Genomic DNA, 13709 nt, shown 5'->3' on the forward strand with positions numbered 1-13709 from the left:
TGTGGACGAAGGACAACAGGCAGATCCCATATATCTAGATTTCCGGAAACCATTTGACTCGGTGCCCCATTGCAGGCTGTTAACGATGGTACGAGCATATGGAATAAGTTCGCAGATATGAGAGTGGCTCGAAGACTTCTTACGTAATACACTCCTGGAAATTGAAATAAGAACACCGTGAATTCATTGTCCCAGGAAGGGGAAACTTTATTGACACATTCCTGGGGTCAGATACATCACATGATCACACTGACAGAACCACAGGCACATAGACACAGGCAACAGAGCATGCACAATGTCGGCACTAGTACAGTGTACATCCACCTTTAGCAGCAACGCAGGCTGCTATTCTCCCATGGAGACGATCGTAGAGATGCTGGATGTAGTCCTGTGGAACGGCTTGCCATGCCATTTCCACCTGGCGCCTCAGTTGGACCAGCGTTCATGCTGGACGTGCAGACCGCGTGAGACGACGCTTCATCCAGTCCCAAACATGCTCAATGGGGGACAGATCCGGAGATCTTGCTGGCCAGGGTAGTTGACTTACACCTTCTAGAGCACGTTGGGTGGCACGGGATACATGTGGACGTGCATTGTCCTGTTGGAACAGCAAGTTCCCTTGCCGGTCTAGGAATGGTAGAACGATGGGTTCGATGACGGTTTGGATGTACCGTGCACTATTCAGTGTCCCCTCGACGATCACCAGTGGTGTACGGCCAGTGTAGGAGATCGCTCCCGACACCATGATGCCGGGTGTTGGCCCTGTGTGCCTCGGTCGTATGCAGTCCTGATTGTGGCGCTCACCTGCACGGCGCCAGACACGCATACGACCATCATTGGCACCAAGGCAGAAGCGACTCTCATCGCTGAAGACGACACGTCTCCATTCGTCCCTCCATTCACGCCTGTCGCGACACCACTGGAGGCGGGCTGCACGATGTTGGGACGTGAGCGGAAGACGGCCTAACGGTGTGCGGGACCGTAGCCCAGCTTCATGGAGACGGTTGCGAATGGTCCTCGCCGATACCCCAGGAGCAACAGTGTCCCTAATTTGCTGTGAAGTGGCGGTGCGGTCCCCTACGGCACTGCGTAGGATCCTACGGTCTTGGCGTGCATCCGTGCGCCGCTGCGGTCCGGTCCCAGGTCGACGGGCACGTGCACCTTCCTCCGACCACTGGCGACAACATCGATGTACTGTGGAGACTTCACGCCCCACGTGTTGAGCAATTCGGCGGTACGTCCACCCGGCCTCCCGCATGCCCACTATACGCCCTCGTTCAAAGTCCGTCAACTGCACATACGGTTCACGTCGACGCTGTCGCGGCATGCTACCAGTGTTAAAGACTGCGATGGAGCTCCGTATGCCACGGCAAACTGGCTGACACTGACGGCGGCGGTGCACAAATGCTGCGCAGCTAGCGCCATTTGACGGCCAACACCGCGGTTCCTGGTGTGTCCGCTGTGCCGTGCGTGTGATCATTGCTTGTACAGCCCTCTCGCAGTGTCCGGAGCAAGTATGGTGGGTCTGACACACCGGTGTCAATGTGTTCTTTTTTCCATTTCCAGGAGTGTAGAACCCAGTATGTTGTCCTCGACGGCGAGTGTTCATCAGAGGCAAGAGTATCGTCAGGAGGGCTCCAGGGAAGTGTGAGAGGACCGCTGTTGTTTTGCATATAGATAAATGGTTTGGCGGTCGGGGTGGGTAGCAGTCTGCGGTTGTTTGCTGATGATGCCGTAGTGTACGGTAAGGTGTCGAAGTTGAGTGACTGCAGGAAGATAGAAGACGACTTAGACGATGGTGGATGGCAGCTATACCTAAATGTGGAAAAATGTAAGTTAATACGGATGAGCAGGAACAAAAAATCTTTAATGTTCGGATACGGTATTACTAGTGTCCTGCTTGACACAGTCAAGTCGTTTAAATATCTGGACATAAAGTTGGAAAGCGATATGAAATGCAACGTCCGTGTCAGAACTATGATAGGGAAGGCGAATGGTTGACTTCGGTTTATTGGGAGAATTTTAGGAAAGAGTGGTTCATCTGTGAAGGAGACCGCATATAGGACGCTAGTGCGACCTATTCTTGAGTAGTGCTCGAGTGTTTGAGATACGTACCAGATCGAATTGAAGGAAGAGATCGAAGCAATTCAGAGGCGGGCTGCTAAATTTGTTACCGGTAGGTTCGAACATCACGTAAGTGATACGGAGATGCTTCGGGAACCCAAATGGGAATCCCTGGTGGGAAGGCGACGTTCTTTTCGAGAAACAGTATTGAGAAAATTTAGAGAGTCGGCATTTGAAGCTGAGTGCTGAACTACTCTACTGCAGCCAACATACATTGCGCTAAAGGGATACGAATAAAAGATATGAGAAACTAGGGCTCATACAGAGGCATATAGATAGCCGTTTTTCCGTCGCTCTATTTGCGAGGGGAACAGGAAAGTAAATGATTAGTGGTGGTACAGGGTACTCTGTACCCACACACCCGATTTTTGTGCCTTCCTCATTGCATGCAAATGTCGCCAAATGGTGGAATGATCACAGTTTATCACGTCTGCTAGTTCCCGAGTACACTTATGTGGATTAACGTGTTTAAATGATCTTCATCAGACCCCGAGGTTCTTCCTGCACTAGAAAACCATTTTCTTCTCATTCTCTGTCCAGTGGCACTATCCCCATACACGGTGCAAATGTGTCTGGCTGCCTCCGCTGCTGTCATCCCTCTAGTGAACTCAAACAATTGAATATGTCGTAAATGCTCCGATTTCGGTACTTGTCTCTCCATTTTCTAGCATCCACAGCTTCACTCACAATCTCCAGATGACAAAATGACAGAGGTAAATTCAAATAGCAGCAGTGAACTACAAATAAAAAATGACATTCTTTAAGTAAAACTTACTTTCCAAACATTACTTTATGTTTTTAAAAAACAACATTAGCTTCAGGATAAGCTGCGCAATTAAATGAAAACAGTATTCTTCATCGCAAAACTTGTATTTTACAATCTTTTCAAAATAACTATTCTCGCTCAGAATTTAACGAAAGCACAGAATTTTTGACTGAATTACTGCTGGTGTTATTAGCCGTAAGAAGATAATAGTTGATTGCCACATCTCGACGAACCTGAGTTTACGTTAAGTCACAGAATTTAACGAAAGCACAGAATTTTTGACTGAATTACTGCTGGTGTTATTAGCCGTAAGAAGATAATAGTTGATTGCCACATCTCGACGAACCTGAGTTTACGTAAAATCATAGTCACAGATACACGACGTCTAGCGTAAAACAAGTCATATCCGTAGAGAAAAATAGATTTGAGCTCCGTTACTGAAATGAAAATTATGTAGCCAACTTAAACTGACATTTACGTTCACCTGAAAAAAACTTAAAGGCAGTTAAAATACAAACATGTCTATGAATACCCTTCAGAAAGTAGTGCAACGCTTCAAGTTACCCAACCTTCCCGCATTTCAAGCGGGCCCTTGATTTCATACCTTACAATTATTATTCGAGCTGTACAGGTGACTGCCGGACTTATTTCTAATGTCTGCATAATTTTTTTGTTCTGAAATACAGTGACGGACAGATGATGTAACAGGTGTCACATTAAAAACTGCTAACGTAGCGCAGCGTAATTAGCTTCTTTCGAGAATATGCTGCGTCGTCACATGCGTGCAGCATGCAGAGTGAATACCGCGGACGGTAACTTTATTTTTAATTTTTTTTTGTCACAGGTATCATTTCTGAAGGTGACATACGTCATACCCTGTATGAGTGAGACAGTGGTCCCCAAAGCAGCGCAGAATGAAAGGAGCTGCATAGGAGGCGGCGAAACTTTTATGTAATAAATGTGCTGGAATAATATTCAGTTTTTTTTTTTACATTTATTATTTGAACAGCATCATTTTCGCCATGAAATACAGTATTTATTATAATTTCCAAAATTTCAATTTATACTTTTAAATCATTTCCAAATGCTTAATGTATAGCCAGTAAAAATACAGAATTTAGACATTCCACAGGCAGTAAGTATACGTATTACACAGAACTTGAGAACTGACAAAAATTTCTCTCGTGCTGAAAACACTGTAGTTGTCAAAATCAGTGAAAAGGATGTGAGATTATGTGGCTCTTGTCAGCGTTTGTTACATATACCATCTATACAAAGGAACAAACCATCTTGATTTCCTTTCCTCTCTGTTCCGATTAGATACTTTCCCTGCCGTATCACTTGCCCACAATGCCACGAGGCAGCACTAAATCTCGCGGTGAGCAGTTGTCGTAATGTTTGGCTCATCGATTTAGCCATTTCTGGCGTTTGTTTTCTAATCTCCATATATTCAGGTTTGCATCGTCTTTGGTTGGTACAAACATTTACTCTGTGTTCGATAATAGCGTTAGTAAGTGTTGTATTCTAAATCCGAACAGGTTTAACTTTCACATATGGAGTTCCAAACAGATAGCGTGCAATACTGTCTTGGCTGACCACGGTAATGGTTAGTTATATAAAATTTGTATTAGTGCTCTGAACCGTATATTAAAGTATTCTTTTAGAGAAACTAGCAACAGGAACTGTTCACAAACAAACAGGAAATCCACTTTAGCGTAGCAATAAGCCCACCCAGAATCACTAGATGCAAATCTTGCATTCGATATTAAGTTTCAGCAAAATAAAACTGTGATGAAACAGAAATTGTGACGTCGGCTGCAAGTAGGCATTGAATTGAATTCAGTGGCGGTTAGTGAAAATATGTGCCGCACCAGGACGGCAACTCGGATTTCCCGCTTTGCGCGAGCAGTTGTCTTAACCACTTTAGCTATCCGAGCACACTTACGGTTCAAACTGGTTCAAAGCACTATGGGACTTAACATCTATGGCCATCAGTCCCCTGCCGGCCGGGGTGGCCGAGCAGTTCTAGGCGCTACAGTCGGGAACCGCGCGACCGCTACGGTCGCAGGTTCGAATCCTGCCTCGGGCATGGGTGTGTGTGATGTCCTTAGGTTAGTTAGGTTTAAGTCTAGGCGACTGATGACCTCAGAAGTTAAGTCCCATAGTGGTCAGAGCCATTTCAACCATTTTTTCATCAGTCCCCTAGAACTTAGAACTACTTAAACCTAACTAATCTAAGGACATCACAGAACACCCAGTCATCACGAGGCAGAGAAAATCCCTGACCCCGCCGGGAATCGAACCCGGGCGCGGCAAGCGAGAACGCTACCGCACGACCACGAGCTGCGGACTACGCTTACGGTCCGACCCAAACTCCCTACTCATCGCACATCAGGAGGGGCGTTCAATAAGTAATGCAACACATTCTTTTTGTGAAAGCAGGTTGGTTTTATTGAGGATTCCAATATACTACATTATTCCCTACTCTTATGGCTGCAGAACCCTATTTTTCAACATAATCCCCATTCAGCGTGACTGTCTAACGCCACCTTACTGGGAGGCCCTGTATGGCCGCATGATACCGCTCTTTACTGGTCGCCGTTGCGGACACCTTCCTGCATCAATAACTGCCCCATCATCAACGTACTGCTTCTTGTAGGGTGCATCCTTCACTGGGCCAGACAGACAGGAGTCGGAAGGTGAGAGATCTGGGCCGTACGTTGGATGAGAAAGAGCAGTCTAATGAAGTTCTGCAAGATCCTCTCAGTGCTCAGGCTTGTGTGAGGCCTCGCGTTCTCATGGAGAAGGAGAAGTTCGTTTGAATTTTTGTGGCGACGAACACGCTGAAGTGGTTTTCTTCCTGAGGGTAGCACAATACACTTCCGATTTGATCGATGCACCATGAGAGAGGACATCAAACAGGGAGGAGAGATAGTGGGCGCCTCTCCATGGATAGCCGTTTTGGGCCGGTTACAAGTGATGAACCCATGTTTCATCACCTCTAACGATGTTCGACAAAAAATTGTCTCGATCAGCGTCTTAACATCTACATTTACATCCATACTCCGCAAGCCACCTGATGGTGTGTGGCGGAGGATACCTTGAGTACCTCTGTCGGTTCTCCCTTCTATTCCAGTCTCGTTCGTGGAAAGAAAGATTGTCGGTATGCCTGTGTGTGGGCTGTAATCTCTCTGATTTTGTCCTCATGGTCTCTTCGCGAGATATACGTAGGAGGGAGCAATATACTGCTTGACTCCTCGGTGAAGGTATGTTCTCGAAACTTCAACAAAAGCCCGTACAGCGCTACTGAGCGTCTCTCTTGCAGAGTCTTCCACTGGAGTTTATCTATCATCTCCGTAACTCTTTCGCGATTACGAAATGATCCTGTAACGAAGCGCGCTGCTCTCCGTTGGATCTTCTCTATCTCCTCCATCAACCCTATCTGGTAAGGATCCCACACTGCTGAGCAATATTCAAGCAGTGGGTGAACAAGTGTACTGTAACCTACTTCCTTTGTTTTCGGATTGCATTTCCTTAGGATTATTCCAATGACTCGCAATCTGGCATCTGCTTTACCGACGATTAATTTTATATGGTCATTTCACTTTAAATCACTCCTAATGCCTACTCCTACATTATTTATGGAATTAACTGCTTCCAGTTGCTGACTTGTTATATTGTAGCTAAATGATAAAGGATCTTTCTTTCTATGTATTCTCAGCACATTACACTTGTCTACATTGAGATTCAATTGCCATTCCCTGCACCCTGCGTCAATTCGTTGCAGATCCTCCTGCATTTCAGTACAATTTTCCATTGTTACAACCTCTCGATATACTACAGCATCATACGCAAAAAGCCTAAGTGAACTTCCGATGTTATCCACAAGGTCATTTATGTATATATTGTCAATAGCAACGGTCCTACGACGTCAGCCGGTGTGGCAGAGCGGTTCAAGGCGTTACAGTCTGGAACCGCGCGGCCGCTACGGTCGCACGTTCGAATCCTGCCTCGGGTATCGATATGTGTGATGTCCTTAGGTTAGTTAGGTTTAAGTAGTTCTAAGTTCTAGGGGACTGATGACCTCAGAAGTTAAGTTCCATAGTGCTCAGAGCCATTTGAACCATTTGGTCCTACGACACTCCCCTGCGGCACACCTAAAATCACTGTTACTTCGGAAGACTTCTCTCCATTGAGAATGACATGCTGCGTTCTGTTATCTGGGAACTCTTCAATTCAATCACACAATTGGTCTGATAGTCCATATGCTCTTACTTTGTTCATTAAACGACTGTGGGGAACTGTATCAAACGCCTTGCGGAAGTCAAGAAACATGGCATCTACCTGGGAACCCGTGTCTATGGCCCTCTGAGTCTCATGGACGAATAGCGCGAGCTAGGTTTCACACGATCGTCTTTTTCGAAACCCATGCTGATTCCTACAGAGTAGATTTCTAGTCCCCAGAAAAGTCATTATACTGGAACATAATACGTGTTCCAAAATTCTGCAACTGATCGACGTTAGAGATATAGGTCTATAGTTCTGCACATCAGTTCGACGTCCCTTCTTGAAAACGGGGATGACCTGCGCCCTTTTCCAATCTTTTGGAACGCTACGCTCTTCTAGAGACCTACGGTACACGGGAGCAGTTCCGCATAGATGGTCCACTGTTGGTCTTTACGGTCTTCTGATACGTAACAAAGAAACCCAGCGAACTCACAGCTTTGAGTACCCCAACTGGTGGACGGGTGTGTCAGAACTACCACAGAGACGTCCAGTTGTGCAGCGAGGTGTTTGCTGGTGATCTATTGAACCTCGAATGACAGTGTTCGTACGTTCCAACCTTGCCTGAGTCACAGCTGTGTGCGGCCGGCCAGAACGCGGGAGGTCTTACAGGTTTGCGCGACGCTGTTTCAGTGATGACGACGCTTCTCCCAACGACTCATCGTGCTTTTATTCAGTGCCAGGCAAGCGCCTACAGAATGCCTGCACTGCTCTGGTTTTTCGCCAAAAGGGAATCAATGACAGCTCTGTGCTTGGAACGCACCCCCGTTACAGACGCCATTTTGTTGGCTGCGTATAGTGCAGCCACGTATCAGAACTTCATGAAACTGTAAGGACTGAAGCGGAAACATTACACGATGTCCCACAACGAATTCCACAGTTTTTCAACTGAAACTGGCCGAGAAGAAAAGCATTGCATTGCTTATTGAACGCCCCTCGCACTTACGTAACGCCCACTGTCCACCTTGCACACTGTTCGCGCTCTCACGCTGATTCCGCTAGAGTTCGGAAGAGAGAGTGCATACCCTGTGACAGGATCTTTAATGGCCGTCGAGGCATATGTATATTTAGAATATATACACTCCTGGAAATTGAAATAAGAACACCGTGAATTCATTGTCCCAGGAAGGGGAAACTTTATTGACACATTCCTGGGGTCAGATACATCACATGATCACACTGACAGAACCACAGGCACATAGACACAGGCAACAGAGCATGCACAATGTCGGCACTAGTACAGTGTATATCCACCTTCCGCAGCAATGCAGGCTGCTATTCTCCCATGGAGACGATCGTAGAGATGCTGGATGTAGTCCTGTGGAACGGCTTGCCATGCCATTTCCACCTGGCGCCTCAGTTGGACCAGCGTTCGTGCTGGACGTGCAGACCACGTGAGACGACGCTTCATCCAGTCCCAAACATGCTCAATGGGGGACAGATCCGGAGATCTTGCTGGCCAGGGTAGTTGACTTACACCTTCTAGAGCACGTTGGGTGGCACGGGATACATGCGGACGTGCATTGTCCTGTTGGAACAGCAAGTTCCCTTGCCGGTCTAGGAATGGTAGAACGATGGGTTCGATGACGGTTTGGATGTACCGTGTACTATTCAGTGTCCCCTCGACGATCACCAGTGGTGTACGGCCAGTGTAGGAGATCGCTCCCCACACCATGATGCCGGGTGTTGGCCCTGTGTGCCTCGGTCGTATGCAGTCCTGATTGTGGCGCTCACCTGCACGGCGCCAAACACGCATACGACCATCATTGGCACCAAGGCAGAAGCGACTCTCGTCGCTGAAGACGAGACGTCTCCATTCGTCCCTCCATTCACGCCTGTCGCGACACCACTGGAGCCGGGCTGCACGATGTTGGGGCGTGAGCGGAAGACGGCCTAACGGTGTGCGGGACCGTAGTCCAGCTTCATGGAGACGATTGCGAATGGTCCTCGCCGATACCCCAGGAGCAACAGTGTCCCTAATTTGCTGGGAAGTGGCGGTGCGGTCCCCTACGGCACTGCGTAGGATCCTACGGTCTTGGCGTGCATCCGTGCGTCGCTGCGGTCCGGTCCCAGGTCGACGGGCACGTGCACCTTCCTCCGACCACTGGCGACAACATCGATGTACTGTGGAGACCTCACGCCCCACGTGTTGAGCAATTCGGCGGTACGTCCACCCGGCCTCCCGCATGCCCACTATACGCCCTCGCTCAAAGTCCGTCAACTGCACATACGGTTCACGTCGACGCTGTCGCGGCATGCTACCAGTGTTAAAGACTGCGATGGAGCTCCGTATGCCACGGCAAACTGGCTGACACTGACGGCGGCGGTGCACAAATGCTGCGCAGCTAGCGCCATTCGACGGCCAACACCGCGGTTCCTGGTGTGTCCGCTGTGCCGTGCGTGTGATCATTGCTTGTACAGCCCTCTCGCAGTGTCCGGAGCAAGTATGGTGGGTCTGACACACCGGTGTCAATGTGTTCTTTTTTCCATTTCCAGGAGTGTATTTATATGTGTGGTGTCTGTCCTTTCGGACATAGTAAGTAACCGTGCGAGAAGTTGCGAATTTAGATTGGACAGGGAGCGTGTTCGGGCAGCAAACAGCTAAGCCGACCGCCCGCATATAACTGGGAAATCCAGGATTGACTCTCGGCCCGACATAAGCTTTCACTTTTCGTCATTGAATTCTTTTCAGAACCCGATTTCGACCGCTGGCAGAATTTCTATTTCATCATGTACTATATGTACGGCTGCAGAATCAAGAATTTTGCCTGCTCTTTCGAACATGCCCGAAAGAACAGACACCACACATACAGGGTGGTCCATTGATAGTGTCCGGGACAAATATCTCACGAAATAAGCGTCAAACGAAGAAACTACAAAGAACGTAACTCGTCTAGCTTGAAGGGGGAAACCAGATGGCGCTATGGTTGGCCCGGTAGATGGCGCTGCTGTAGGTCAAACGGATATCAACTGCGTTTTTTTGAAGAGGAACCCCCATTTTTTATTACATATTCGTGTAGTACGTAAAGAAATGTGAATGTTTTAGTTGGACCACTTTTTTCGCTTTGTGATGGATGGCTCTTAATAGTCACAAAAATGATAAGTACGTGGTATCACGTAACATTCCGTCAGTGCGGACGGTATTTGCTACGTGATACATTACCCATGTTAAAATGGACCGTTTACCAATTGCGGAATAGATCGATATCGTGTTGATGTATGGCTATTGTGATCAAAATGCCCGCATGTTCACCGGATCTGACGTCCCCGGATTTCTTTCTGTGGGGAAAGTTGAAGGAAATTTATTATCGTGATCCACCGACAACGTCTGACAACATTAGTCAGCGCAGTGTTAATGCATGTGCGAACATTACTGAAGGCGTACTACTCGCTGTTGAGAGGAATGTCGTTACACGTATTGCCAAATGCATTGAGGTTGACGGACATCATTTTGAGCATTTATTGCATTACTGTGGTATTTACAGGTAATCACGCTGTAACAGCATGCGTTCTCAGAAATGATTTAAGTTCGCAAAGGTACATGTATCACATTGGAACAACCGAAATAAAATGTTCAAACGTACCTACGTTCTGTACTTTAACTTAAAAAACCTACCTGTTACCAACTGTTCGTCTAAAATTGTGAGCCATATGTTTCTGACTATTATAACCTTCTATCACAAAGCGAAAAAAGTGGTCCAACTAAAACATTCATATTTCTTTACGTACTACACGAATATGTAATAAAAATGGTGGTTCCTATTTAAAAAAACGCAGTTGATATCCGTTTGATCTATGGCAGCGCCATCTAACGGGCCAACAATAGCGCCATCTGGTTTCCCCCTTCAAGCTGGACAAGTTTCGTTCTTTGTAGTTTTTTCGTTTGACGCTTATTTCGTTAGATATTTGGCCCGGTCACGATCAATGGACCACCCTGTATAAATAAATCTGTACTATCTGCAAAATACTGTATTTTTACCGTATTAGTGGCGGCCACGTGGCACCACCGGGAGGGAAGACCATCGTGTTCGGCGTATGGCTCTGGTGCATCGTACTGCATCTGTAGCAGCAGTTTGAGCAGCAGTTTGCACCACAGTGGCACAACGAACTGTTACAAACCGGTTACTTCAAGGACGGCTCCGAGACAGACGCTCTGTAGCGAGAATTCCACTGGCCCCAAACCACCGCCATTTGCGACTTCAGTGCTGTTAAGCTAGAGCTCATTGGAGGACAGGGTTTAGGTCTGTTGTGTTTTCTGATGAAAGCTGGTTCTGATTTTGTGCCAGTGATGACCGTATATTGATTAGAAAGAGGCCACTTGAGGGACTGCAGCCAACCCGTCTACGTGCTAGACACACTGGTCCGACACGTGGAGTTACGGCAATGCGATTTCGTGTGGTGGAAGGAGCACGCTCGTAGTCATCCCACGCAGCCTGGCTACAAATTTGTACGTTAGTCTGGTATTTCGACCTGTTGTGCTCCCATTCATGAATAGCATTCCTGGGGGGCGGGGGTTCCAACGGGATAACGCTCGTTCACATACCGCTGTTGTAACTTAACATGTTCTACAGGGTACCGACATGTTGCTTTGGCATGCTTGGTCATCAGATTTGTCTCCAATAGATCATATAAGGGACATCGCACCACAATTCGAGTGTCATCCACTACCGGCATTAACTGTCCCTGTATTGGTCGACCAAGTACAGCAGGCATGGAACTCCATCCCACAAACTAACATCTGGCATCTGTACGACACAGCGCATGCACGTTTGCATGCTTGCATTCAACCCTCTGGCGGTTACACCGGTTATTAATGTACCAGCATTTCATATTTGCAGTGGCTTATCTCGCGTTTAGATAACTTGTGATTTTACGGTGTTAATCACTTCAATATGTTATCTAGAAAATTGTGTTTCCGAAATATTATTACTCTACATTTCCTATTTTTTGGTGTTGCGATTTTTTTCGGTCAGTGTATTTAAGTGTATGTGTGTGTGTGTGTGTGTGTGTGTGTGTGTGTGTGTGTGTGTGTGTCTGTGGGTGGGTGTGTGTGGGGTTGGGGGGGGAGGGGGGGGAGGTGCTCTGCGCTATCTGCTTCTTCTAAAGCAGTCAAAGGTTCAATAATAAGACGTAGGATTTTTTATGTAACATTATATTTCTTTGGTTCTTATCTTAGAAATTTGATTTAATTCACTGCTGGGTCCTTTTTTTCTGTAGAGCACCATCACCTCAAGAAACTTCCGCCGCGACGAAAATTAGTGAACATCGCATGTAGAACATTTGCTTCATGTAATTTGAAATACGTACCTGTCTGTTCGAAACCGGTAACGGCGGTATTTGTTCCCAATAAACAGCGTTATTACCAGTGGCGGGTCTCTGGTCTTAATGCAAGAATTAACCTTTTTTCACACATCCACGGCCTCACCAGACCAGTTTTCGGCAAAATAACATATGTGTAGATGTTTCCGTGCAGATGCTTCGCATCGCGATTTGGGTACCCATCGTCACAGCCACGACCTTCCCTCTGGCGTTACCTCACTGCTGACACGAGTCCAACAGCTTTCGCTACCTGTTGGGCGCAACAGCGTCTGAATGAGGGCACCGCAACTAGATCCCCCAGCCTTGACTTTTTCTGGTCTCCTCTTTCACCAGTGTCCACAGAAAGGTATATTTTCTTCTCTGTACTGTCTGTTCAATTATTCATGGATGCAAAATACCTACATGAATTATTCCGGAGAAATGTAGGAACATGTCGAACAATACTGACCTCAAGACATATCTCTTAGTGTAGGTTAAACAAACGCTTGTAGCATCTGTAGACCCGTGGTCTAGGGATAGCAGTTTTGACTGGTAAGCAAAACGTCCCGGATTCGAACCCAGCCGTTGCTTAGCTTTTGACTGAAAATCATCAGTAATGGCAGCCGAATACTCCCTCGTTCAGCTAACGGCCTTGTCAGAGAGGGCGGAGGAGTGGACAGAGTTTCAGGGCAACCTCTTTCCTTTGGGGTGGGAAACTGGCCCTAAAAGGTGGAAGGATCAGCAATGATCAACGGCATGAGGCTGCAGAACGCAATTGACACCACTAAATTAATGAGATGACACTGTAACTAAAAAAAAAACTCATGATGCTCTCTACATTGGCAAAAGATTCCGGATTAGTCCCACATTAGAATCGCTGGAACGGGATTGCAAAGCGGAAGTAGGTATGAGAAAAACATTGGATAATCAACGAAAAGATAACATTCTACGAGTCGGACAGGGGAATATAAGAAGTCTGACTGTATCAGAGAAGGTAGAAATTATGAAAAGGATATAGTGGGAATCAGTCAAGTGAAATGGAAAGAAATTAAGGATTTATGGTCTGATGGATATAGTGTAATATCAATAGCAGCAGAAAATGATACAATCAACAGTTGCTCGCAGCAGTTGAAGTGGAATCTGAGCAACGTGTTTCTTTATCCTGCAGATGATCTTCCAGGCTACGCATCTGGAAAACATCTGGCGATAACAAGCTCGTGGAATGTTGTATTAAGCA

General features: G+C 46.8%; 1 protein-coding gene across 2 annotated transcripts in view; it reads left to right on the forward strand.

Moving 5' to 3' along the window:
• The window catches only part of LOC124721995 (1-acyl-sn-glycerol-3-phosphate acyltransferase alpha), a 334826-nt gene that overhangs the window by 199339 nt on the left and 121778 nt on the right, over window positions 1-13709 (forward strand). The window lies entirely within an intron of this gene.

Source organism: Schistocerca piceifrons, chromosome X, assembly GCF_021461385.2.
Source record: "Schistocerca piceifrons isolate TAMUIC-IGC-003096 chromosome X, iqSchPice1.1, whole genome shotgun sequence".
In the NCBI taxonomy this organism is placed as follows: Eukaryota; Metazoa; Arthropoda; class Insecta; order Orthoptera; family Acrididae; genus Schistocerca; species Schistocerca piceifrons.